The sequence below is a fragment of the Saccostrea echinata genome, unplaced genomic scaffold (assembly GCF_033153115.1).
Source record: "Saccostrea echinata isolate AGI-Se365-2 ecotype Australia unplaced genomic scaffold, CSIRO_AGI_Sech_v1 ptg000001l, whole genome shotgun sequence".
NCBI lineage: Eukaryota > Metazoa > Mollusca > Bivalvia > Ostreida > Ostreidae > Saccostrea > Saccostrea echinata.
Genome location: NW_026889750.1, coordinates 22168843 through 22194605, shown reverse-complemented (window position 1 = coordinate 22194605; position 25763 = coordinate 22168843). Strand labels below are relative to the sequence as shown.

Genomic DNA, 25763 nt, shown 5'->3' with positions numbered 1-25763 from the left:
CAACAATATTTCACCCACTCCATTTTGAAAATTCTTCCCGGGACGTGTTGAGAAAGCTGGAGGTGATTTTGAATAAACTCTCATTTGCTCGCGAGTAAAATGGATCGAAAAACAGAAGTTCAGCATAATCATGGTACACAGGATCATATATATGAACCAAGGAAAGCAAATACATAAGGAGACTGACGTTTTTAAGGCATCATATCCGGACTTTTCTGGTGTAAACAACGACAGTTGCGGTAAGATTATGTATATTTTAGCACATTAAAGTTTCAGTTTTTTAAATAATAACTTAGTACAAAGATAGAGGAACAAAGACTGACTTTTTTACCCATTTTGTAGTATTGTAGAAAGATAAAATAGTACGGTTATTGGCCATGTGGGGAACAAGGGTTTTTGTGATAAATTCTGATTGGGGAGGGAGGGGTGGAAGATGGGGGTAATTTTCAAGCCTTTGGCTTCCTAGTTCTAATTCATTCCAATTTTTTCAAGTTTACCAGAGACGAATTATTTATTTTCCCTTCAAAAACTATTCTGTAAACAGTAATTTGTATAAACTCAAATTTTTTCGGGGGGGGGGGGCAGTTTATTTAAATAACATTGGGGCACACATTTTGTTTACTCTTTCAACATTTTCAAGGACAGATTGTTTATTACAAATATTTTTTTAAAAATATTTTATAAATCAGCCCCCCCTTTTCTTCTCCAGATTGTCAAATCAAACGGTTGTCCCCTAAGAAACCCCAGATTAAAGAAAAGTAATTTCAATGGTACAATTGTATGGAATTTGGTGAACTCCGCTGGATCTTTTGGAATTTCAATTTATAATTATTGTTAATTTCAGTCAGCCGAACATTGAAGAAAAGCTGACAAGTCATGGAGGAAGAAGATCCCTCTCAAGAAAGTATTGCAGGTGTGTGAACTAAACAAAATCTATATAGAATTATTTTGAATGTTAAAATGTGTGTTTTGTTGAGGTAATGGTTCATTAAATTTTATTATTTTATCATTCTGTTCTATATTTCACAGTGATGAAGTCAGATGAGATGACAGGTTGTGTGATTTGAAGATGGACTTCTGCAACAAAGTAAACACTCCTCTACCTTTTCCATACAAAAGAAACAGCAAAGCAGAGAGATCGAAACATTTGGTAAAAGTACAAAGAAAACAGGATTAGTTAAACTTGTGAAAAATATCAAGACTATTGAAGAGCAGATTATATGTAAAAAGAAAGATCAAGACTACAATTGGTAGCTGAATCAGTAGCCTAGCCACATTAATTACTTTTTAATTAGCTATTTGTACATTTAAGGTAATCTGACTGAGTTACTAAAATTGTTATTTAACAAATATTTCAAATAAATAAAAGATTTTTGAATAACAATCAGTAGATGCTATTAAGAACCTCAATCTCCAACCCCTTTTCTTCAAATAACAATTTTTGCCCATGATCATTTTAGTAGTTTTTAAAACTCTGTTTTGTATTATTTTAAGCATTTAAATGTATTTTTTGTCTATCATTCTTGTACTTTTTTGATATTTTTGAAATACAATCCTTCATGCTGATAAAAATACAAAAACAATACATATTAATACAAAATTAATACATTCTATATTTTTTTCATACTTTTTCGTGTACTGTATTATTTTCATATTTTATATCTTTTTTGTATTTTTAATTGTTCCAGATGAAAAAATACAAAAATAATATATGTGATACAAAATTAATATATTCTATATTTTTTTTGTATTTTAATTCTTAAAGGTGAAAAAATACAAAAATAATATATGCTAATACAAAATTAATACATTCTGTATTTTTTCTATACTTTTCTATGGACTGTATTATTTTTATACTTTGGAGAAGAAAATAGAGAAATAATACAAAAGTACAAAAACAATACGTTTTTACAGGTCATGTGTATCATTTCTGTATTATTTCGAAAAAATAAAGTATATTAAAAATATATTTTTCTGTGTTTGGCTTTTAAAAAGTCTATTATTTTTGACCTAAATTGGAACCAAGATTTAGAGGGTTCCAAATTTGGTCATTAAAAATATACTTTTTTTGTATTATTTTAGTATTTTTTTCTTGTATTATTTTTGTATTCATTTTCGATATGGGAAACCCCAGATTAAAGAAAAGTAATTTCAATGGTACAATTGTATGGAATTTGGTGAACTCAACTGGATCTTTTGGAATTTCAATTTATAATTATTGTTAATTTCAGTCAGCCGAACATTGAAGAAAAGCTGACAAGTCATGGAGGAAGAAGATCCCTCTCAAGAAAGTATTGCAGGTGTGTGAACTAAACAAAATCTATATAGAATTATTTTGAATGTTAAAATGTGTGTTTTGTTGAGGTAATGGTTCATTAAATTTTATTATTTTATCATTCTGTTCTATATTTCACAGTGATGAAGTCAGATGAGATGACAGGTTGTGTGATTTGAAGATGGACTTCTGCAACAAAGTAAACACTCCTCTACCTTTTCCATACAAAAGAAACAGCAAAGCAGAGAGATCGAAACATTTGGTAAAAGTACAAAGAAAACAGGATTAGTTAAACTTGTGAAAAATATCAAGACTATTGAAGAGCAGATTATATGTAAAAAGAAAGATCAAGACTACAATTGGTAGCTGAATCAGTAGCCTAGCCACATTAATTACTTTTTAATTAGCTATTTGTACATTTAAGGTAATCTGACTGAGTTACTAAAATTGTTATTTAACAAATATTTCAAATAAATAAAAGATTTTTGAATAACAATCAGTAGATGCTATTAAGAACCTCAATCTCCAACCCCTTTTCTTCAAATAACAATTTTTGCCCATGATCATTTTAGTAGTTTTTAAAACTCTGTTTTGTATTATTTTAAGCATTTAAATGTATTTTTTGTCTATCATTCTTGTACTTTTTTGATATTTTTGAAATACAATCCTTCATGCTGATAAAAATACAAAAACAATACATATTAATACAAAATTAATACATTCTATATTTTTTTCATACTTTTTCGTGTACTGTATTATTTTCATATTTTATATCTTTTTTGTATTTTTAATTGTTCCAGATGAAAAAATACAAAAATAATATATGTGATACAAAATTAATATATTCTATATTTTTTTTGTATTTTAATTCTTAAAGGTGAAAAAATACAAAAATAATATATGCTAATACAAAATTAATACATTCTGTATTTTTTCTATACTTTTCTATGGACTGTATTATTTTTATACTTTGGAGAAGAAAATAGAGAAATAATACAAAAGTACAAAAACAATACGTTTTTACAGGTCATGTGTATCATTTCTGTATTATTTCGAAAAAATAAAGTATATTAAAAATATATTTTTCTGTGTTTGGCTTTTAAAAAGTCTATTTTTTTTTACCTAAATTGGAACCAAGATTTAGAGGGTTCCAAATTTGGTCATTAAAAATATACTTTTTTTGTATTATTTTAGTATTTTTTTCTTGTATTATTTTTGTATTCATTTTCGATATGGGTAGACATCCAGACTTAAAACAAGCCACGTTTCCTATATCAACCACACATAAATACATGGGCGCCTCTCTAGCATGTCGGAGCGTGGATTTCTATTTACAAGAAAGTCAAAAATATAACTATGCATGATGAATAACGTTAAGGAATGGACTTGCTCCAAAACTTATTTTTTGTTCAGTCAGTAGGAAAATGTAAGAAAGATGCAGCATCTGAACCATGTCTGGTAATGTGCAATCCTAGATGCATCATCAATGCAAGTTTGGTCACGATGGGGCTTATAGTTATATAAAAATGAGACCAGCTTCAAAATCTTTAACCTGCTCACTTATTAATGAAATGTAGGTCATATCCAGCATCTGAAGCAATATAGTAGTGTGCATCATAAAGCAAGTCTGGTCAACAAGTGCTTTCAGCTGCTCTGCTCCAAAAACTTAAACCTGCTTTTAAAACATTTACTTGGACATTCTTTGACTAAAAATCCAGCATCTGAAACCTGACTGGTGACAAGGAAACACGCTGGATCATGTGACTCTGATTAATATAGGGCATAGATATACTTGAAAAAAAAAATCTGCTTCAAAAACTTTTACCTGAAACACCGATGCCGACGGTATTACGAAAGCTCCCCAAACTTCAAGGAGGTGAGCTAAAAATGTGACATTAACGTTATACGTTGGCGACAAAAAAAACTGTCGAAATGAAGATAGGATACGATAATGTTTACTACTGTTAATATAATCGAGAATCTTCTTTGATTTAAAAAAAAATGCTACTTTTGGCCTAGTATTTTAACACAGAGTCAGATCAAGAAACCAGGAGCTTCTAATTTTAGATATGCAAATTTTATGCAATTTTTATTTTTTTGGATATGAAGTGCACACGCGACACTCATCATATTTCAAGAAATTAGTGTGCAGAGTATATCTAATTACTGAAAAAAAATAGGTGAGTGTCCCTCATGCACTTCATATTCTAAACATCGATTTTTAAATGCCACCCTCTTATATTTTCCCATAAGCCTAATGTTAACGGATCTGAGGGTACATCTAAGTATGTATCAGCTACGTTGTGAATTCATCTCATATTAACCTCTAAAATGTAAATAACAAAAGTTAATATATTTTTCTTGAATTCTAAACTAGTTTTGAAAAAATAAATTGAAATTTATTTTTATGAAAAAAAGTGGGCCGCTGAGCGACCTTATCGAAACTCCCCCTTTATATAATATACAGTATGCATAAGGGAGACCAAATGTATTATTACTGCATTAAGGAGACCAACTACTCTCCACATGTAAATCAGTATTCAAAACTTGAGATTTTAATACCCTAATAATTTACATGTTTAGTTACATGAACTAAATCTATTTACCTTTGTCATAACGCAAGAACTGTTTTACATTCAGCCAACTTTAACATTACACATGCATACAGTGTATGTCATGCATTAGGAAGACCAGATGCATTACTTCAACATTAAAGAAACCAACTACAATGGAACAATTAGACAGTATTCCAAAAAGTTCATTCCAATACCATAGTAATTTCCCTTAATTTGTTTGTATTTAGATGACTTAAATCAATTTATCTCAGCCAGAATTGGAACAAAAAAACTAATCATAAAAGTGGCCAAACACATGAACAGACAGATGGACATGATGATTCCTATGCTTATATACTCCCAAAGTTGCCAAAGTAGAGCAGATGCAGTGGTTAGAGCGTCTACTCTAGAGTTGCGGAGAAAGAAGCTGATCCTTACATCGCGAGTTTGAATCCCACTGTGGGACGTGGAGACCCGTTCTTCAGATGAGACAGAGGTATTAACCGAGGTCCCATGTCACAGTAGGTGCTGGCTCGATAAAGATCCCTCAATGCTCAATGGCCGTAAGTGCTGAGTACAGGACAAAAATTTGCAGCTCTCCACTGACAAGTGGTGGCGTCTCCATATGAGTGAAAAATTCTCAAGAGGGACGTTAAACAACAAACATTCTACACCCAAAACTTTGTTTGCAGAAGATTTTGTGATACATGCTTTACAAGTATACATATTGTTCATAAGGGAATAAAAATGCTATGATATATCATTAAGGAAAGCAACTGAAATTAAATGTGCACTTCTAATTGAACTAAACAAAATTACCCTTTGTCAGAATGTAGATTTATAAACAGGAAGGCTGTTTTTCTTCATTTTTCCATGTCAGATTCAGACTGTTCTTGAAAAAATTCTGGCATTCACCCTGTAAAAGTGAACAGTGCAGATAATAAAGAGCTTCTAAATAAACTGCATAATATTTAAATGATCCACTTAAAAGGGATAACAAATGCATTTAACTCCATCAAGGAGACCAACTGATATCCATATATATATATAAATCAGTACATGTATTTTAATTGTGATATTTTAATATCCTAGTAATTTACATGTTTAGTTTCATGAAATAAATCTAGCTACCTTTGTGCAATGACCAATGAGCACAAGCACTGATTTTTCCTCTTTTTTTTTAACGGAATCACCAGGGCCAGTCTGCGGTCCATATGATTCTGGCATATGTACACTCTGTAAAATGCATATTTGTACCATGTACAGGCATATGAACAATATTTCTATACTACATACATGCATCATTAAACTTAATAATCTTTTTTTTCCAAAATTCATTATTCATAGTGTTTTGCTGTTAGCAAAATTCAACAAAAACTATACCGTATATATCCTTGCCTATAAGGTGGTCCACCTATAAGTCAATTGTATTTTTTGAGGTTATTTTGGAGGGATTTGCTATTGACCCGCTTATAAATTGGTACAACTTTTTGCCAGAATCAATTGACAATTTCAAATCAATGCTCTGATGTTTTAACCTGGTTTCAAAATACTAATCTTTTTATGACTCACCTATCAGCTGGACATAGAATATATACAGTACCTGCATTATACATGCATTAGGAAGACCAAATGCATTATTGCAATATTAAAGAGACCATTGTGGCAAATGAAATCAATGTATGAATTGTATTCAAAACTACGGGTGTACTAATTTGTCTGAAGTATATCATGATATAATGTGATACACAAAGACTTTAACAGGATATGTACATATACCCACATGCCTAAATGTAACAACAGGAATTATCGTTCTACAATAATTTATTGAAATTGCTAATATGAATAAACAAAAGCAAACTTTGTTTCGATTGTATGAACTTTAAGTTTTCTTTTTCCACTACGGTCAGATAATCTAACTATCCCCCCTGGTTGGCTACCGGGTCCTTCGTTAGACTGCCTTATCGGACATGATATTTACTGAAGATTTGATTTTTGGTACTGACTTTTATACTCAAAATAATGTCTTTAATTGTTTAATTTCTTGAGGTCAATATCACTTTGATGTGTTCAGTGTTTACTTTGATATGTAATGATGTGTATAAGCGTGTATTTTCGATAATTTAAATTTCTAGTACAGTAATCGTCCCCAAGCTGCTGTTTCATTATCATGTCATAGTATCTCTGAGAGTGCATTTTATTAACACCTCCAAATCACCTGGCCTGCGTAATTAAATTTAACTACCAAAAACAACAGCTTGGGACTAATAAGGTGTGATTATCAGCAATGGTCCCATGAAGCCTGTGCTAGACCTAACGGAAACGTTCAACAGACCGTAAAATTAGCATAATGGGATTATTGTGTACTAAGGTGTGAATTCAGTGGAGCGAGAATTTGTTGGACTTCGAGATAACGCATGTGTTTATAGCACTTGGGACCGTAAATCTACTTCAAGATAAGCGAGGTATTCGAGATTTCCATGTTCGAGATACCGGGGTTTTTTAAAATCATAAATATAATAAAAACGGCTGGGACCGTTGATTCACTTCAAGATATCCGTGGTATTCGACATACCGGTGTTCGAGATACCGAAGTTTACCTGTATATCGATACGTATCTAGATTAATGAATATATCGTATCAAAAACAAGAGGCCCATGGGCCACAACGCTCACCTGAGCACATTGGCTAGGAAAAAGCACAAATCACTTCAGTATTGAAAAGTTTAAAGGGGAGGGGGCTTGGATTTTGAACTACCTGAGGATGCTTCCATATCAATATTACAAATGGCTTTACTGTTCTTGAGCAGAAGATTTTTAAAGATTTTTTTTCCTATATATTCCCTTGTTAAAAATTTGATCCCCCATTGTGGACCCTCCCTAACCCCCCCCCCCCCCTCCATCATTTGAACAAACTTGAATCTACACTACCTGGGGATGCTTCCATATCAATATGACTAAACATGGCTTTTCTGTTGATGAAAAGATTTTTTCCTATATATTCCTAGGTAAAAATTTGATCCCACATTGTGGCCCCACCCTACCCCTGGGGTTTATGATTTGAACAAACTTGAATCTACACTACCTGAAGATGCTTCCATATCAGTATGACAAAACATGACTTTGCTGTTCTTGAGAAGAAGATTTTTGAAGTTTTTTCCTATGTATTCCTATGGAAAACTATGATCCCCCATTGTGGTCCCACCCTACCCCCAGGGGTCATGATTTGAACAAACTTGAATCTACACTACCTGAGGAAGCTTCCATATCAATATGACAAAACATGGCTTTGCTGTTCCTGAGAAGAAGATTTTTCAAGTTTTTTTTTCCCTATATATTCTTATGTAAAACTATGATCCCCCATTGTGGCCCCACCCTACCCCCCAGGGGTCATGATTTGAAAAAACTTGAATCTACACTACCTGAGGAAGCTTCCATATCAGTATGACAAAACATGACTTTGCTGTTCTTGAGAAGAAGATTTTTGAAGTTTTTGATCCTCAATTGTGGCACCACCCTAACCCTGGGGGTCATGATTTGAACAAAGTTAAATCTACACTATCTGAGAATGCTTCCATATCAATATGACTTAACAAGGCTTTGCTGTTCTTGAGAAGAAGATTTTTAAAGATTTATTCCTATATATTCCTATGTAAAACTTTGATCCCCCATTGTGGCTCCACCCTACCCCAGGGGGTCATGATTTGAACAAACTTGAATTTACACTATGTAATGAAGGTCTCACCTAAGTTTCAACTTTTACAGCCCAGTGGTTCTTGAGAAGAAGATTTTTAAAAGATACCACTAAATTTTCACTAATTCTTAATTATCTCCCCTTGAAAGAGGGTGTGGCCCTTCATTTGAACAAACTTGAATCCCCTTTACCCAAGGATGCTTTGTGACAAGTTTGGTTGAAATTGGCCCAGTGGTTCTTGAGAAGAAGATGAAAATGTGAAAAGTTTACGACAACGACGACAGACAACGGACAAATTTTGATCAGAAAAGCTCACTTGAGCCTTTGGCTCAGGTGAGCTAAAAATAACTTAATTCCAATACATTTTGGGCAGGCAGTTTTTTTTATGTAATTCTGTGAAAAACTTGGGAATTTCAATCACCAAAGATTATATTTACCGGTAATTGTTTTGAATAATGATATTATCATTAAGGAGGTAGCACATCTTAAATGATTATTACAAAATCATAAAAATACATAGACAACTTTACTTAACATGTTGATTTTACAGTCAAGAAAAGTTTGAATTTGAAGTGTAATTTTTAAAGACGGTGAGACAAAAAATTAAAAATGAGAAAAAAACAATTATTATTTTTATAAAATTCATGCATAATGATTTATAAGACTTTTTTGATAGAATTGTTAAAGAATTCAATATATTGCATATCGCATTAAAAAATGTCTTTCTTTTTTTTTTTTTTTTTTTTTGCTCAATACACAGCCCTAGCAAAAATGATATACAACAAGGACTTTGATTGGATTATTAACATTCATTCGATTGATCATAATTATCATGATTATTAACTGTTATTGCACTTTAATTTTCAAAATGTTGTTAGGTACATTGTTTGTTCACTCTTTTGCATTGATATTATAATTTTATAAAAGAGTATTTTAGCAGAAAAAATTATCAATTTACCTTTCTTGAATAAAGACATGTTGACCCTTGAGCTGAGATTTTCTCTCTTTCCATAGATTTGTTACACTGGGGTCCACATGATACTAGCAGAGACCCTGTAAAAAAGGACTTAACTATGGAAAAGCATGAAGAATATATGCCTATTATACATATCTTAAATTCTAATGAAAACAATGTTTTTTAATTAAGATCCATATATTTCTAATGTTTGACATAATACAAATTCAAAATAAAATATGCATGTCTATATTATACACTATACCTTAAGCAGACCAATTGCATTATTACATCCTTCAGGAGACCAACTTAAATCAATGTTTGAGAACTACTTGTGAGAACAATAAATTTGTCTACTTTACAGTACTAAATGTACATGGAATCTATAGGATCATGTTACTTTAATTGACCTGCCTTAGTTCAACACAGTAATTTAACAAAGAAATTGAGCCAAAACAACATTTTAAGACTTTTTGAACAGTGCATGTTCCTATCATTTCAAAACCATTACCAGTAAAAATGCTAATATAGGAAAATGATGACAATTAATTAATATTGTACTTTCAGGTATATTAGATGAATTAATCTGATTCGTCAAGAAACATTTGTTAAAAAGCACTATTATCCGCTGAATAATGAAGCCACGCCCAGTGTCACAACAGTCAACATTGCTTGACGACGGGTGATATTCCAAAAAATAGTGACTGCGCAGATTTATGCGCTCAAGGTTCACTATTATTTGTATTTGTATAAAACATTCAGTATAATATAATCAATATTGCATGTAGTTGAGTGTAATATTGAAAATTTTCACCCCTCGAAAACCAAATACGTCAAAAAGGGGATGGGTTTCTCCAACTTCTACATAGTTTCGCCCCTGCAAAAACTGGTATAGACCTTGGATATGTTTAAACGGGCTAAGAGAAATCAAATGCATCAAGAGTACTTAATTGTTTTTACCCAAGTTACATGCCAAAAAAGATTCAGAGAGACGTCACATAAAGTTAACGTTGATTTGAACTGAAGTTAGGGTGTCAAAAGTCATTCACATCCAAAAGTGACATTGATCATGTGTGGTAGATAATAAACTCCTACGGGCTAAATATGCTGCCATAATCAAGTGAGGATCTTTCCCTAATCCTATATATAAATCCATTTAGTACAATATTATATGCACTTAAGCAGCTGTTTATGACATTGTAAAATTATATAAACAAGACTGGTTTATATAATTTATATCAATTTATATAATTAATAATATAATTTATGTAATTTTATCAAGATAAGTGTATGGGGTAGAGGGAGCAGACATTGAGAATCAATGTTGTCGGACCTCATGAAACTAAACTAACAGTCTTCCAAATAACCCGGGAGTCCAATGCCAGGGACCTGTTAAATTTGCAGCCGGGCATGTAAAAATTGCCAAATTACATGTCCGAAGAGGGCATATGTGAATCTTCTTTCATTGTACGATCTTTACTTGCCATTTACTCTGTCCCACCCCCATTATTCGCTTAAACATTGCTATATGTAATGTCGATGGATTGCCTGTCTACATTCTCGATACGACCTGTCAAATGATTGTCAATCTAATCATTGAAGTGTTTAGTTTAACCTATTTGTTTTCTCGAAGTTGCTTGCTAAATTACGAGATGTTCATCCATGCCACATACTGTGGCACTACAGTCATGATCCCATTTCTGAAATTCAGTTCAGCTAAACCGGCCAACAAATGACCAGCATGCAACTCAAAAGTTATTTATGAACAAAAACGCTTTAGAAAATGGCAATCACAGGCCATGGTTGGTTTACGACGCTGAAAAAATTAATATAAAACCTTTATACCTAATGGGGTTTTTTTGTTGCACAATACTGGTAAATGTAAGAATTTTGAGTAGGACATGTACAAATTTGAATGGGCTGGGTAAAAATGATAGGTCTACATGCCCGAAGGGCATGTGCTGAAAAAGAATTGTTGTGAAGACTGAACTAAAGCGACAGCGCCGGGTGATCATATAAAGTCCCCTTTATTACATAATAATTTAGCAAATTATCAACACATCAAGCTAAAATTTCCAACATATCTTATCGGTGAGAATTTTTATTTTTTAAGTTGAAACCTCGTGACCTGTGAAAAAAATGAAATTTGTATCCCATCTAAAGTCTTAAAATGTATCAAGGTAATTTTCGATACAAAAATGCGGTTGGGGTTATAAATGAAGGATAAAACCAGAGACCTCGGAATGGAATACTCTGAAGTCTCTGGTTTTATTCTACCCCCAACTGGAAGTTGTATCCAATCTAAAGTCTTAAAATGTATCGAGGTAATTTTCGTGGAATAAATGAGTGCTTTACAATAAAGAGACTCGACCAGAGATGTCTGAAACGATTTATTTGACAAGAAAAAAGTCTCTTGAAGCGAACGATGTCATTTTAAAGTAGGTTAATGATTGATAATGATACATGAACAAAATACGAGCTTGAAGCGGGGGTGCCTGAAATTGAGTTAGATACCTTGTGGTAAAAATAAGTAGGGGTGCACCGTATATGAAACAAGTGCCTGTGATTGATAGTCTGAAATTTCTCTTCACCTAAATATTAAAAGCTTGCAGTGATCGCTATAAATCTATACAACAGTCAAGTTACATATGGTAAACTAACATAAAAACAAGATTACAACAGTCATGATTACAGAAGGTATATTTTGAAGACTCTAGGTCAGTAGGTGAATGTAAACAGGTAAACACACGTGGGACAGTCACCGCAAATATGAACCACAAAACGACTTATAACATTAAAATGTAAATATTCATCTGCACACAGATTTTTGCATAATAATAATAATTTTTAAAAGTGTAAATTAAAATATAAAATAAACAAACCTCAAACCTTGTAACAAGGCTTGTTTCCCTACAATCTTATTCTGGTTCTCTGTGGTTCACTGAAAATGCAGGGAACCAGGCTGCGTTATTAACTCGTACACAGATTTGTTGATACGAATAAACCTATAAACATATATACGAAATAAAATATTATCATAAAAAATGAAGAATTTCAAATTGCTTGAAAAATTATCTTTATGTAGTTTATAATAAATGGTTGTAATTGTTTATTAATTTCTATCTATCCATTAAAATTTGATACGTATATCAGCTTAATATGTATCCGTCTGAAAAATTATTGTTATTACACTCCCTGTCACATCTTCATAGTTAAGCCTGTAAGCATGGTAAGTAGGAATCAATTTCAGTTGAAGGGGACCAAAACCAAACATTTTTCAGTTTCATTTGGTGGGGAGGGGGGGGGATATAAACCTCAAATGATTATTTTATCTCTGTCACTGAACTGCTGAAAATAATGAAGGGAACTAGGCTGCGACAATGATTTGTTGACAGAATTAAAATACGAAATAAATTATCATACATACGAAATAAAATAATTTCATGAAAAAATGAAGAATTTCCAATTGCTTAAAAAAAAGAAGCTTTTCATCACTACTGGACGAAAAAAGTGCTGAGAATCCCAAATTTTACTGATAATGTTTGATAATTACTGATACTGTGCTGTTCTTGCTGATAAATACTGATATTTACTGTTATTCTTACTGTTGTTACTGATAATTTTAGTTGTTTCTGATAAATACTGATAATTACTGTCGTCTTTACTGTTGAGTCTGATAAATACTGATAAAAACTGTTGATGTGCTGTCGATGCTGAGATTTACTGATAATTACTGTGGTCATTGTCCTTGAGCGAGAAGGTGCTAAAATAGAGCTTTGGGTTGTTAAAACCTTCTTCAATCATTACTTTCTTTTTCATTTAATTTTCCCAACAACATTTTCATGTTTCTTGATATTTACTGCTTGTGACAAAAATATGATACTGGTCTCAATTATAATACGGTTGTGAAAATCTTGACAATTATAATTAAAGTTAACCATTAAATAAATTGTCAGCGTAAAGGCAATTGTTTTCCAAGAATCTATGAAAACAGTACATGTATGTCTGTAAGCAGAATAAATGGAATTTTCCTTTTGCATGAAGATTTCATTTTAACATAAGTCACTGTAATACTAAAACATTAAGGCTTTAAAAAATAAATAAATAATAAAATAAAAAAAGGATTGATAGCCCGAATCAAGAAATTTGGGTAAGGAGGTTGGTGAATTTTTTCATTAAAAACACTGAAGTGGAAATAATCATTAATGGGTGGGCTAAAATCGGGATAAAAAAAAATTCCAGCAGAATAGAAAAAAATTGATTCGGACCTTTTTTCACTCGGTCAAGAGAGGACAAACAATCATTTTCTTTTTAAAGATGGCATTACATGATACCATTATTTTTAAATTCTTCCCCCAAAGATATGCATAGTTTATTTTTTTTTTTAATGTTCGGTCTTTCGGATCTTTTCCCCCTGAAAATCTGCCCGAAACTGATAAATTTTATGGGTTTTTTTTTTAAATAAATTGAGAGATGAAAAAAAGGGGTGAATATGTTCAGTCTGGAGGCACATTTTTTATTTATTTATAATTTATTTTTTTTAGGAATACGTAATGCAAGCATCCGTTGATCGTCCCAGAATATAAATCTGCTACATGTTTATACATGTGCAACCGGCAGATTGGGGCTGATCAAAAATTATTTGTCAGAATTATAGTGTAAGTGCAATGGTATACACGTGTACATGTAATTTTGATGTTGATCTCTTACAATTTTACAAGTCACCACATAAAACATTTTTATTCAATAAGTTATAAAAATATCATTCATTTAATTTATTTTTTATGGAATGGAAAATAAGAAATGGGACCTACTAAATGTAAATAATGGATTATTAAGTTGATCGATTTTAATATTGTAAGGTCACAGATCTGAATGGAATACACGTTTAAATTGATCAGAAATCAAAGATCAACCCGTGATTTGGCTTTATTGTGTACATGTCTTAGGCACTGGGGCAGAACCGGGTACAACATGTATATTCCATGTAAGTTGTAGTGGTCAGCGTAACAATGGGCACTAATTACCTATTGTTCTGCGTCTACGGCCACCGGTGTTAATAATAAACAAATGAACTTGCACTGTACATGTACTTGCTACTTGGAGCAGGAACAATCTTTATGAATGCACAAAAAATTTAATATTTGTTATCGATTTGGTTGACAAATTAAATTGATAGAAAAATGTTTAGCAATATAGGACACAGTACAAAATAAAAAAAAAAAGGCGGAAATAAAGTTAATATATACATTGTACAAACTTATTAATTAAATGAAGTAACTTTGCTCAGTATTTAATTTCATTTGCTAGTTTTACGTACATTTCTTGAGATAAAGTTTAAAGAATATCCAGGGGGAGGGCGCTACATGTAAATTCATTTGAATCTCTGTTAACAGTGTTTATGGGCCTGTAAAACGGAGACGAGAAATTGATAAGGAAGAGTTCGACTTTGTTTATCTAATAAATAATTAAGCAAAATTTATGCGAGATTTTTTTTTTAAAAAGATGGTTTAGTGATTTAGCAATTTGTGTAATAATATTAGCATCAACTGTTCACAGTTCAGAACATCGCTGAATCCGGCCGAGAAAAAAAATCTGTTATGAACTATCGGAATGTAATAGTAACATGCTGATCGCACTCATGAATAAATGTTATTATAATAGCTGAATTTTGTATTGTTTCTTGATTCTCTAAAATAATTTATTCATGTATATTAAAATATTTAGTAATTATTGCATGCATAACTTATGGAACTTAAAACTAAAGAATCAACCTTGCGCCTATCAGCTTAGTTATTAGTCTTTCATCCCCCCCTTTTTTTCTGCTACAGTCTGAATAACTAATTGAATCATGTCGCGTGTACTTTGAGTACATTGGTCTCGCAAAAAGAGAAATGGACAACAAATATTATACTCTCTGTACAAGGTTATTTCTAATTTTACTAATGTTGCTAAATGCATATCGTAAGAAATACAACGTATACTAATATTTGACCCGATTCTCAAAACGAAAGTAGAAACTTCTACACGTGGTGGACATGTGAATATTTTACACAGTGTTTTAAGAACAACCGAGTAATTTCAAGTTTTGTTTTATTTCGTTTTTTAACTGACTGACCGCGTATAAGCAGGTTATTATTTTTTTTTTAACTGATCTAGCCGTTACCAGTAATAACGCACATCGTACTAACGAAGAAAGATCTCCGTATTTCATTGAATGAAAATCACACTGCATAAGATTTCTATCAGTTAAAGAAAGCAACGAAAGATAGATAGCTTGATACCACAAAATATTAAAAAAATTGCGAGGGGGACATAAATTATAGATCTAGAGAGCACTAACTAAATGAGATAATTCAACAAATTTAAGATCATGATCAAATCTTATTATTTGAACCTGTCACATTCTTCATTAAAGGGCATAGTATATGTTATATGAATAGATTTTTTGTGAGAAATATTTAATACTGCCTTGTTAAAAGGAGAATGGTTTGTAAAGAGGGGGGGGGTCTCAACTAACAGAGCAGACGGAACCCATGTTACTAGTCAAATATTCAGGTTCTCTACATGAAAATATAAATTTAATTGCAACCATTGACCGTATTGAAGATGCTTCCTAAAATTTTTAACGACAGTACAAATACACGCGGAAAAATATGAGATGGGATTTTTTTTTTTAAAAAACCTTTGTGAATAAAAAATTGTTTTAAAAAGTACCTGCATAGGTAGAGTAACAACTGCATGAACCCCCCCCCCCTTTCAGATATTGACAACAAAGGAGAAATATAAAGATAAAGGAAAACATAAACATTTATGATCTAATTTCAACATTAAGATGTAAAAAAAAATAAATAATAAAATAAAAATAAATAAATGAATAATGGAATGTGAAAACAAATAATTCATGTGACTTTTCATTTAGAATTTAACTAGTAAGTAGATTGTAATGAATTTTGTTGATAAAATACATTCTTTAAAATAATTAATCATCACTCAAGTTTTTTTTAGCACCTTCTCAGCTCAAGAACAATGACCACAGTAATTATCAGTAAATCTCAGCATTGACAGCACATCAACAGTTTTTATCAGTATTTATCAGACTCAACAGTAAAGACGACAGTAATTATCAGTATTTATCAGAAACAACTAAAATTATCAGTAACAACAGTAAGAATAGCAGTAAATATCAGTATTAATCAGCAAGAACAGCACAGTATCAGTAATTATCAAACATTATCAGTAAAATTTGGGATTCTCAGCACTTTTTTCGTCCAGTAGTGCATGTATGTGATTTACAATAAATGTTTGTACTTTTATATTTTCTATATATCCATTAAAATTTCACAGTATCAGTATTTCACTATTTGTAAACATTAACAATAATATTAAATAAATGTTACACTCACTGTGGCGAGAATATTCCCTTCCGTAAATATTGCTATATATATCTGAACTGTTACCAATTCATCTTTCTTTGGTGAAAGAAAACCTCAGGGATGGAGAATAGGCCCGTACGTAATTTAGTTGGAGGGGGGGGGGGGGGTGAGCACAACCAAACAACATTTTTCAGTTTCAGGTTGGGGGAGGCTACAAACCAAAAAAAATTTTAATAAGCAAAAGAAAAATACATTATCAGAGGTTATTATTGAGGGGGCCCAAAAGCAAAAGAAAAATAGATCATCAGAGGTTATTATTGAGGGGGCCCAAGCATAAAGGAGCAATGTTTTCTATAGTATACCTAAATTTCAGCAAAATTACAGGGGGCCTGCCCCCCCCTTCCTTCAGCCATATATTGTATCAAATCTGCTTCACCCTGATTCAGATTTTTTTTTACAGCATATATATTCTATTAGCAGAGGACCACATTATATTAATAAACAATTATTAAATTACAGCTATTTTTTTCTTACAGGGTCTGTTTCATTTATACTATATCATGATGAACATGTCCTGCATGATGTTTACAGAAAGTTTAATTTAAATTTTTAAGCTCGAAATAGCTGCGTCAACTTGCGAGACTATTTTTTCAACGTTCGGCCTAATCTTTAAATATTTAATTTGTTTGTGGACTTGCATAAAAGAATTAAAAAAATATAGGGGCCTATCATTTAACTTTATTTCGAATTTCCTTCAGGATTTTATATACCGAACTATAGTCTAACGATTATTTAAAATCATACTTTTTCTCTTGAAAGCTAAATTACCAGGCAAAAAAAAAACAACAACAAAAAAACCAAACGAATGTTTGTCTTGTGTATTCTTAATTACAACTTATTACTGTATCATTTTAGTTACTTACCCAAATTTCTCAACATCCATGGTGTTCAGAGGTCATTTTCTGAAAACTGAAGGGGCATTCCGATGGCATTCGGAACAAATGACGGAAAGCACTTGCTAAGAATTCAAAACATGGTTCATAAATTTACAATATTTTTCCTTTTTAGGTTTTTAACATAAAACATGGAAAACTAAGTTAAAGAAACACTCATTTGAACAAATCAAAAGCGGAAAAAATATATATGCTAGATTTTTTGTTTAATTGCATGTTTTTCATGGTCTCCAAAATGCAGAAAAATTATCCTTTGAAATTATACGTAGGTTATAAATTCTTTTCTTTTTTAGGGAAGATGATAGAAATTAGACAACTTTTGAATGTTAAATAACAGAGTTAAAGATTAATAATATTTAATGGCAGACTGTTTATTTATCTATAAAAAGAAATTTGCAATACTGATGAGGTCAAAATAATAGGGAGACCGAAAAAGGTCGCCTTAATCCAGTGGTCTCCCTAAGCCAGAAAATATATCCTCCTTGGTCTCCTAAAGCCATATGTCATATATATATATATATATATATATATATATATATATATATATATATATATATATATATATATATATATATATATATATATATATATATATATAACTCTGATTTAAGGACTAGGGAGACCAGACCATTATATATGGCTTAAGGAGACAATATACAGATTTTTTAAATTAGCTTTTTTCTAAAAAGAAATACCAGATCAAAGATCTATAGAACACCATTTAGTCGACTCTTGCTTTATTTTTTCATAATAAATGCCTCCTAAAAATATATGAAAAAAATGGTCTCCTTAATATTTTATGTTTCTCTCATATGACTTAAGGAGACCAGTGTATATTTTTTATAAATATAACTTGTGGTTTAAGTAGACCATTTTTCTTTCATAGTAATTTCACTTATTATGCATTAATTAACATATTGTTTCCAACCAGAATAGTTGCGGATGGTCATTAGTCAAGGTCAGCAGAAAGATATTTGTGCTAATGTGACTCAACATGATCAGTACAAAACTTTGAATTAAAGTCATTGCACAAGTGACTTAAATAGAGAGTAGAGTAGTTGCCCCCGTGGCGCACTGGTTAGAGCGTCTGCTCTAGAGTAGCGAAGTAAGGAGTTGATCCTTACGTCGCAGGTTCAAATCCCACTGTGTGATGGGGAGACCGGTCCTTCAGATGAGACCGTATAAATCGAGGTCCTGTGTCGCAGTAGGTGCTGGCACGAAAAAAATCCCTCGATGCTCAATGGCCGTAAGTGCCGAGTATAGGACAAAATTTGCAGATCTCCACCGGCATGTGGTGGTGTCTCCATATGAGTGAAAAAATCTCGAGAGGAATGTTTAACAACATACAATCAATCAATATATAGAGAGTATAAGCCCAGAGTAGCTTGTTCTGATATCCACATTTAACTCTCAATGCTGTCGCCCACGTGGTGTAGTGGAAAGAGCCTCTGCTCTAGAGTCGTGGAGTTAGTTGATCCTTTTGTCACATGTTTGAATCCCACTGTGGGACGTAGAGACCGGTCCTTTGTTCAAACAGAGGTCCAGTGTCGCAGTAGATGCTGGCATGAAAAAGATCCCTCACTGTCCATTGGCCCTGAGTGCCGAGCATAGGTCATTTGCAGCTCTCCATCGGCAAGTGTTGGCATCTCCATATGAGTGAAAAATTCTCCAGAGGGATGTTAAACAACAAACAAACTCTCAATGTCCAAAACAGTTTAACCTTAAAGTGAATGCAGACATAGATTATTCTTTAGACCAAGTATAGTATACTCCATATTGTTTTGTTGAGGACACAAAGTTCACATGTACAGTGGACATCAAGTAGTTTTTCCTGCTATTTATACCCAGCTTCTTTTAAACCATATAGTCACCGAGTGCATTCGCTTTCCAACTAATTGATGAAGTTCTGACCTATGCCTATATTTGTTTAAATTCTTTGTGATTTAAGAAACATTTGACCAGTTGAAACCAAGAGTACATGTACTACATAAAATTTCAAGGTTGTGATTAAGATTCAGTAAAAGTTATGCCCCATCCAGTATAGCAATATGTGGATGCCATGTTCAATATACATATTTGCTATCATTAAACTTGCAGAGACCATGAATCAAAATAATTCAAATGCTTAAAAATCATTTTATTTTTACTGCTAGTCAAAATACAGTCACTCAAGCATATCCTTTGTTAATTTGAAAAAAAAATGATAGTTTAACATTTATTATTAATACCATACCAAAGCACAAGATAGTGCACTTCTTACATAATCCAATGATTCATGCTGTGATTTTACCTATTTAGATGTTTCTTATTTACAGTTCAGTATACATGATATACCAGTACAATGTGACACTAACCTAGTATCAGTTAAATGGATCATTACTATTCTGTTTTTAAGAAGTTTGCAGGGTAAAAAGTATAATAAAATAAAAATGTTGATACATTTATTGATTGCATATGCTAAAAACTTTTATAAAATAACAAACATTGTATCATAACAGCTTTTACAAATTAATTCAATACATTCAAAGGTACAAAAATCAAATTATTTTCATCCACAGTTTTATCATATTCAGTTGAACAACAGCTGAATTATTTCACAATATCCAAAATTGGACAATAATAGTTTCTAATCTAGCTAGACAACAGGAAATTTTCATTATTACTTAAATTACATGAAACTATTGAAGTCTGTGAGCTACAAATTATATCTAAAAATTATACACATTTTAACAAGTGTTTACAGTTTAGTGTATTTATTATACACAAATGATGACTTAGTAAGACATACTAGTAAAGTCCACAGATTGACTTCCAGATTTCAGCTCAAAGGCTTGAAGATTTTTAGTGGCTCTTTCATCATTTTTTTTTCACTGAATATTTTCATTTTTATTTTCAAGACGCTGTTTTTGTTGAGGTCTTTTAGCAGTTTGATGCAATCCAAGAACTCCAAGGGCAATTTAAGAACTCCTGAATTTCTTTCTTACCTGGAAAAAATAAAAATTTAAAAGTTTAAAATATATTCAACTTACATGAAGAAAACTAGTAAAACTAGTGATAATGTAATAGACCTTTCAGATGTTCCAAAGCAGCTACATGTATCTAATTAAAAAATATAAAGTTTGAAGTATTTAGAGTCACCTGTATTCTGAACAAGGGATATGTGTATTTGACAGACAGATGAATGAATAGACTGATCACTATAGAGCACCTTAGTCTTTTTTCAATAATCTTTATATTAGTGAAAATCAAATAGGAACTAGAGTGTTTCAAGGAATGTATATAACACCTGCTAGGTATCATCATTAAAGAGGTAAATAAATCTAAGAGTGGTCAGCTATTAATTTAATATTAGCATGGAGGTTCATGCATTTGCCTGCAAGGAAAAAAAAGGATCCAAAAGTAAAAGACTGGGATAGAATCTGGCAATCAAAGAAAATATGGTTCCCCAGTCCTCAAATGAATAATTTAATTGAAATTATGAGGAATAACTATTTATCATTTTATTAATACACATGTAGGTGCTTCCAACAATCCTCGGAGGAAAGGAATTTCAGACTGTCTTTACTTTAATTGACGTCACTTTGTCAGTCAACACGATTCATTGTGGAATACTGATCCCAATGTATTTTCATAGTATTTAAATATAAGTTTGTGTGGTAACTGAATTTCATACAGTTTCAAAGTATAGTATCATGAGCTCAAAAACATATATAAATGCTAATTATCAAAACCCTGCCTCTCAAAATTTTGGAGATATAAGGTGTGACAGACGGACAGACAGACACCAGGTAAAGTGATCTCTAAGTGTCGTTCTGCTCTGCAGTTGACACAAAAATGAAAGTTAGTCAATTTTTGACCATGTATATCACTTCAGTGATGAAAGGAATGCTGAAGTGGTAAGTCTATCCTAATTATTTGAAAATACTGCAACCCCATTGGTCAGAATATAATACATATGCTGTCCAGCCTTAATATCATTGGCATAAAGCAGCACAAAACACAATTTGATTGGATGGTGCAACTTGTTTTTCTAGGGGGCGCTGTTGCAACCCTGAAAAAGAAAACAGGACTGGGGCTTGCCCCTAGGGGGCACTTACTGACCGGAAGTAAACAAACAACAGAAATAGCAATACACTAGAAATATGTCCATAGGACATGTATGCCCGCCGAGTGTATAGTAATGCAACATGAAATTTTGTGTTAGTGTATGAAGTTTGATGAGAATATCTTGAAAAGTTTCTTTAAAATTGAAATTGAAATCTAAAAAAAATGGATATAGATGATAAATTCTCACCAAATTATGTATAGATGCATAGCCTTAGATATCAATATTTTAAATGGTTTTAAAACCATGCAAAATGCAAATTGAAGGAAAGTGAGGTCAAGGTCACAGGAAAGGTCAAAAGTTTTTGAAATAGTTGAATAGGTCTTACTAATTATATATGTATCAGCATATTAAGTTTGATAAAAAATATCTTGAATGATTTCTTTAAAACGGAGCTAGTCACAAGCGTGGCGCCATGGTTAGAGCGTCTGCTCTAGAGTCGCGAAGTAAGGAGTTGATCCTTATGTCGCAGGTTTGAATCCCACTGTGGGACATGGAGACCAGTCCTTCGGATGAGACCTTATAAACCAAGGTCCCGTGTCACAGCAGGTGCTGGCATGAAAAAGACCCCTCACTGCTCAATGGCCATGAGTGCAGAGTATAGGACAGAATTTGCAGCTTTCCACTGGCAAGTGGTGGCATCTCCATATGAGTGTAAAATTCTCGAGAGGGACTGCAGATTACCTGTAATGATTGACCAAACTCCCTACTAGGCTTTAAACTCTACATTCTTGACCTGTATTTCGTCAAATGAGATTTTTCCAGTTAACTAAGGTAAAATTACTAATTGTTAAAACTTAAATGATTTTTTTTTTTTTTTTTTTTTTTTACCTGAGCCAGATTTTTACTTTTCTTAAAAGTGTTTGTATTTGACTGTTGGTTCCACCTATCTCAAGGAAATGATCTGTAAAAGTAAATGTTAGAAATCATAATCTGTTCTCTATCTACTATAATCATGAGAAAAGGTGTTGAAAACAAGAAGTCTGTGAGCCAATGCTCACTAATAATACCCCCGCTCTGATGTGAATACACAAGTTCAGTTATGGACAAACACAGTGATAACCAGGAAATTGACATTGGATTTGTAAAAACTGAATCCCAGCATATGGCATGCCTAAACAAAGAAAAAATTTCAAGCACCTGCGATGAGTAGTTGCTTAGAAAACTACGACCAAAATTTATTATGTATGGTACGGACAGACGCACGGATAAACAGGAAGTTGACATCAGATTTGTTCCAAAAATGAATCCTATTATATGGCATGCCTAAACAAAGATTGTGCTAAAATTTCAAGCATCTGCAATGAGTAGTTGCTGAGAAAACTACGACCAAAATTTGTTATGTATGGTACGGACAGACGCACGGATAAACAGGAAGTTGACATCGAATTCATACAAAAATGAATCCCACCATATGGCATGCCTAAACAAAGAGTGTGTTAAAATTTCAAGCACCTCTGATGAATAGTTGCTGAGAAAACTGCGACCAAAGTTTGTTACGGACAGACAGACAGACAGACAGACAGACAGACGGACAGACAGACACACAAGGGTAAAACAGTATACCCCCCTCTCCTTCGGAGCGGGGGTATAATTAACAGATGGAGATAAAATCAGCAGTCATATTAAAGGCTTTTTTCAATAATCAATTTATTAGTGAAAATCATAAAAGTATAAGGCAAAACGGAAAAATAAATGTTGTCATTAATTAACCTTGCATATCTCTACAATTTTCTAATAAGAAAATTATACCCGATAGATGCAATATAATCACCCTTTGCCTGCCCCTAAATTAAATATGAAATTTTGATAGATTTTGATCTAGTAAGCAATTATTTAAAAAAAGGTTCTTTTAGAGGTGCCTAGGGTCGAAATTCATAAAAAAAAAAAAACCTACAAAAAACGTGAAAACCTATTTCTATCATACTGGTTTATATTTATTACAAATGTCCTCATAGTCAGCATAGCCCAGAACGATAGACCGCAGACTCTCACCATGAACATTTTTAGTGTCCTGGTTCGAAACCATTTGTTGGCACATTTTTATTTTTTCAAACTTTTTACCTGTATAAACACTAAAGAAAGAGTGCACTTATGGGCCCCGGTAAAATGTGAAAAAATGAAGAATTAAATTAAGCATAATTTTCCATCTCAGATCATTAATTGATATCTAAACCATAAGATTCAACAAATTTTATCGCTGAAATTCATGAATATACAAAGAGCAAAGCCATACAATGTGGTAGGGGGTCAGCCGACATTCGTGATTTTCTATAGTAAATCGAGGACGGTCATTCATTTCAAAGCTTTTGTTTATTGTCAGCCTAACATTGTACAAACTTGTGCGATTGACAAGAAATGCATTATACATTTACAAAACTTGTGTGAAAGTAGGAAATTTGTACATGATTAGGCTTGTACTTAAAATATTAAAAATGTATGAAAAGTTCAATGTTTTTCCTATAACAAGCAAGAGCTATTTACCTGTATGACCTATGTTGAACCCACCCGTGGAATAAATTATTTAAAATACTGGTAGTCACGTGAGTTCTACCCAGGTAAACATTCCTCAAAGATGCTCACTGTAAAACATAGCCTCGTTTCATATCATTATATCGAAGTCAAGCCGCATAGAGAAGTTTGTATGTATTTGGTTTTAGGAACACGGGATGGTTAGGAGAGTTTAGTGTCGTTAAAATGTCATCATAAATAAAAGTTTCAAACATTTTTAACATTCATGCAAGACAATGGTACTGGTATTGAAAGCCACCTAAATACACTTTTTTTCATTTTAAAATTTACAGGAACTAATGTTAATACTTATTGTATTATTTCAAATGCAAGCATGCAAATTTCTTAGTTTGATCACTATGGATACAGGTATCTATACAACTTCATTCGATTTTTTTCTCGGGTAAAATAGCACAAGAAGTATCATTCGGCAAACGCACCTGTCAATGATCCACCATCAGATTGTTCAAGTGTCTGATTTAAATGTCTCCTCCCCTTGATTTAAATAAACGAAACTCAAAATAGGTTCGGTACGACTTTTCCGGATTTGGAGTATCTATAGGCATTTAAAAAACTTCATTTGTTTCAAATCCATGCTGATTTAGGTGATGTTTTAATGTGATTTTAATTAGAAATGTCCACTTGTGTTTAACTATTACCAGAAGAGAACAATTTGGTAATACATTCTAAAGTAATACGGCACTGAAAAAGGGCCCATTAAGCATTGCTTAAGTGCACTTGTCCTTTGATTTTTTAATACAGGTTTTTGCATTTTACTTAATATATTTTCTTCCTTAAATACATGTTTGGTGTTGATATAAAAGACATCTATGGAAATGCACATCATAAATTCTCTTTAACTAAACGCAATCAACCGGAACTAAACCTCATTGTAAGCACACTTTGTTCGAGGACATGAATCATTCACTTTGTGTTACTCGATACTGCAGGTGTCACGAAAAAAAATCATGCCGAGCAATAATTGCTGTGTTTGCCTTTCAAGAACATAATGACGTGTAATAGTACTGTTGTGCCAGTGGGAGAGATACTGTTCTATGCAGAGTAGATGCAGTTCATTCCTCGGGAAAAATGTGTGCATCGGCGATATGTTATGCTAAAAATGCATGAGGGTTTTCAGATTAGAAAAGAATGTGGTAAGGTCAGTTAAGGTTTTATGTCCCGTTGCCATTACTCAGTCAGACATCAAGAATGACCCTCAAACAAAGGATGTATCATTCTGTAAATACTGAGGTAGGATCACATGAACACACAGTTGAGTAGAATGAAATATATCGAGATAACAATCAGTATTCAAGCTCAAAAGCCCATCAAAAAATACA

At 32.4% G+C, this 25763-nt stretch overlaps 1 long non-coding RNA gene across 1 annotated transcript; it reads left to right on the top strand.

The window, feature by feature from the left end:
• The first annotated feature begins 200 nt into the window (after positions 1 to 200).
• LOC133199875 (uncharacterized) lies at positions 201 to 1438 on the top strand. The gene is made up of 3 exons (XR_009722866.1): positions 201 to 239; positions 845 to 913; positions 1030 to 1438. It is a non-coding gene; the product is annotated as an uncharacterized LOC133199875 (long non-coding RNA).
• The last annotated feature ends 24325 nt before the right edge of the window (positions 1439 to 25763 follow it).